The sequence below is a fragment of the Dipodomys spectabilis genome, unplaced genomic scaffold (genome assembly GCF_019054845.1).
Source record: "Dipodomys spectabilis isolate Male_0828 unplaced genomic scaffold, ASM1905484v1 ptg000421l, whole genome shotgun sequence".
NCBI lineage: Eukaryota > Metazoa > Chordata > Mammalia > Rodentia > Heteromyidae > Dipodomys > Dipodomys spectabilis.
In genome coordinates, this window is record NW_024871098.1 from 3,787,507 (window position 1) to 3,791,846 (window position 4,340).

Below are 4,340 nucleotides of genomic sequence, written 5' to 3' on the forward strand. Positions count from 1 at the left end.
GGTAACAATGCTTGATAAAAACAGTACTTGTTATATTACCTATGTAATTGTAACTCCTCTGTACGGTACTCTGCCAATTAAAAAAAAATAACTCCAATCAAAAAAAAAAACTCCATGCATTTTTAGAGATCATTGTCATAATGATATCTTAGAATTGTGTTCGAAACTAGCCCAGACAGAAAAGTACTTGTTAAATTCTTTCTCCAATTAACCACTAAAAACAGGAATTAGCTATGTGCCTCAAGTTGGAGACTGCTGGCTGTGACCACAAAAAGGCTTAGGGAAAATGCCGAGGCCTTGCAAACAACAACAACAAAAACAACAACAAAATATAGCACATTAATTTCACAAAAGCATCTTTTAACTGCTGTGAACATTTCTAAGAAACATGAATATATGTCTGTGGAAAATGATAAGTAAAAATTATAGAATATTTGGGGCTGAGAAAGTGGTTCAGTGGTAGAGCGCTTGCCTTGCATGCATGAGACCCTGGACTTGATTCCTCAGCACCATATAAGAAAAAGAAAAAAGCCAGAAGTGGCTCTGTGGCTCAAGTGGTAGAGTACTAGTCTTGAGATGAAGAGCTGAGGGACAGTGCCCAGGCCCAGAGTTCAGGCCTCACTACTGGAACCGCCCCTCCCCCGCTCCCCCCAAAAAAACAAAGTATAGAATATTTGCGTCTACGTTAAAGACATGACTATATAGATTGTTTAAGATATTTAGGTAATGATTAGAAATTAAGAATAATAATAATATATTGGGACATGTCTTTTATTCTATTTTAGATTGCAATAAAATGATATTTGTAATGATTATATAAAATTACTCTTGCTTGGTATTAAATTATAAGTGATAAACATTATTAACTGATTTCCATAGGAATGGATCATTTTCTTAATGGTATCAATTCTTTTGTAATTTCACAACAATAAAGAAAATTAGTCCAATCAATGGATGTTGGCATTCAGGAACATCTTCATAGATACCAAATTTGGAGTCGATTAAGTAGAATTGTTTTATTTCATTTGATACTTTCACAAATAAATCAAGATGATTGTGTATTTTGTTTCTTTTCACTGCTATTGGCTCTTAACGTGAGAATACATTTTCTTCCTAGCAAAGTAGAGAAAAGCAATTGGATTGAGGAAGTAACATATGGCTTTCATAAAATGCAGATTAATAGATTTGGGTCTTCTATCATTTGCCAAAAGTTTCTTCCAGAAATAGTTATCAATAACTCATAAGTGATGCATAATTTCTAGATATTCCATTTATCACATAAACTTTTTGATTGAGTTATATCTGCATAAAATCAAAACAACAGATCAAAAAAACTCAAAATAAAGATAAATCACATCTTTGTTTTAACAGCCGTAGTTTACAAAGATTTTTTAGCCAACACCGAAGATATCTTTTCATATATTCTGAAATTTGTGTGAAGTATTTTTAATAATTTTTTTTGGCTGTCATGTATTTCACATGCAATATATTATCTCCTTTTATTGTATACATTTTAGTGCTTTGGAAGTGAATTGTACAATCACAGGTTTTCCAAGCCTAATTTTCACAAACTTGCATTTCTTCAAATAGAAATGCTGTAAACTTTAGAACAGACATTAAAATAGATACAAAATTCAGTTACAGGAATTTGTTCAGCATACATCCTCTATAATGTGTCTTTTCAAAATCTGTTTTGAGGCATTATTTCCAGGGTGTCACACATACTATTCAAGTGCACTGTCAATTAACTACATTCTCTGTCCAAGTTTTTTTTTTTTCTTCTCTTTAATACATACATAGAAGTGTGATCGCTGGATCATACAATTCTCTTTGACCTTTTGAATACTTCAAAATTTGCTTGCTAAAATGATTGCAGTTTTATAAATCATTCTGCTATGTGGAGAGTATATATTTCTCCACAAATGCATTGCTATATTTTGTGTCATCTTTTTATATGATGGTCATACCAGTGAGTTTTTTATATTTTTTCTTAGATCATAAAGAGGAGCTTAATTCATATGCCCCTCTAATTGACTATTAATTTACATATGTTCTTTAAAAAATATCATGTTTGGGAAAAATTTTATATGGAGTTAGAAGTTATAAATGTACGTAAGACTCAGTATCATTATAGCATTAATATTGTAGCATTAACAAATATGTGTCCTCTATCTGTTGGATATGTTTTTACTCCTTTCTTAGAATTAAGAACAGTAATCAGTTGATATTAATCAGTTTATTCTTGCTTTTCTTTAGCAACTAATACTTTCAATGTCAATCTTTTAGAAACCTTTACTGATCCAATATCATGAATGTTTACATTTATGTTTTATAGATTTTTACACCTCACATTTAGTTTGATAATTATTTTTTACTTTAAATTTTTGTATAAGGTTAGATGTAGTAGTCTAAGATCATTCTTTAAATCTAGGGAGGCAATAGTGCCAATATACCCATTTAAGATTATATTTTTATTTGATAAAGTCATGGCATCCTTGTCAAAATGTATTGACCATAAAACTAAGAATTTATTTTTGATAAATCTGTTACATTCTTCTATGTGTCTCTTCTTTTTTTCTTTTTTTTCTTTTTTTATTGTGAAAATAATGCACAGAGGGGTTACAATTACATGGGCAAGATTGAGTACATTTCTAATCAGGCACTGTAGCCTGCTCCTTTGTTTCCCCTTCACAACCTTTCCCATCCTCCCCCCTATCTCACCGAATCCTCCCACCCAAGAACCAAATTATAAAGTTCTTTGTCGACATGACAACTTGTACTTCTCATTGTTGCAATGGGTCCAACTGTATCCCTATTTAAATGATTTGTTTTTCCCCTTCCCAGGCACAAATTATACCAACCGCAAATACAGTGAAAGCAGGGGTTATACTGTGGGGGAGGGACATGGAAGGCAACAAAGAAATAATCTTATAAATCTGTTAGAAACAATCGAATTAAAGAAAAAAAAACATTTGAATACATATCTTAGGGTTCATTTCCCTAACATCACCTTATCTGACCTTTTCTGCTTGACTCAGACATATACTAGATATTGCAAATAAGGGAAACCATGAGACCTATGTTTCTTTGGGCCTAGCTTATTTCACTTAATATAATTTTTTCCAAGTCTTTCCATTTCCGAACAAATGGGGCAATGCCATTCTTTCTGAGGGAGGCATAGAATTCCATTGTGTATGTATACCACATTTTCTTGATCCATTCATCTACTGAGGGGCATCTGGGTTGGTTCCATATCTTAGCTATAGTAAATAATGCTGTAATAAACATAGTCATGCTGGTAGCTTTAGTGTGGTCTTGTTTGTGAGCATTTGGGTAATTGCCCAAAAGTGGGATTTCTGGGTCATAGGGGAGCTCTATGCGGAGTCTTTTGAGGAACCTCCATACTGCTTTCCAAAATGGTTGAACAAGCTTACACACCCACCAACAATGCAATAAGGTTCCCTTCTATCCACATCCCATCCAGCATCTGTTGTCATTATAGTTCTTGATTTTAGCTATTCTAACTGGAGTGAGGTGATATCTCAATGTTGTTTTGATTTGCATTTCTTTTATGGGTAGGGAGGTTGAGCATTTCTTCATGTGACTAATGGCCATCCTGCTTTCCTCCTCAGAGAAGTTTTTCTTTAAAACTTTAGCCCACTTATTTATTGGGGAGTTGTTTCTTTGAAGATTTGTTGTTGGGGGATTTAATTTTTTTGAATTCCAGGTATATTTTAGATATGTGACCCTTGTCCGTTGTATGGCTAGTGAAGACCTTCTCCCAATTCGTGGGCTTTCTATTGATCGTGCTAGTTATGTCCTTTGCCATGCAGAAGCTCTGGACCTCTATGATGAAAACTTAAAAAATTTGAAAAAGAAAATCCAAACAGAACTTAGAAAGGGGAAAAAACTCCCACGCTTCTGGATTAGAAAGATCAACATCGGGAAAATGGCAATACTTCCCAAGGCTATCTACAAATTCAATGCAATACCTATCAAAATTCTATCCTCATTCTACAAGGAAATAGAAGAGGCAATGCAAAAATTCATATGGAACAATAAAAGACCCTGAATAGCAAAAATGATCCTCAACAGGAAAGAACACTGCTGGAGGAATATCAATACCAAATTTCAAACTCCACTATAAAGACATAGTAATCAAAACAGCTTTGTACTGGCACAAGAACTGACCTCAGGACCAATGGAATAGAAATGAAAATCCAGAAATGAACCTACAGACCTATAGCCAACTAATCTTTGATAATGGAGCTAAAAAAAGAATGGAAGAAAAACAGCCTCTTCAGTAAATGGTGCTTACTAAATTGGTTAACTACTTGGAG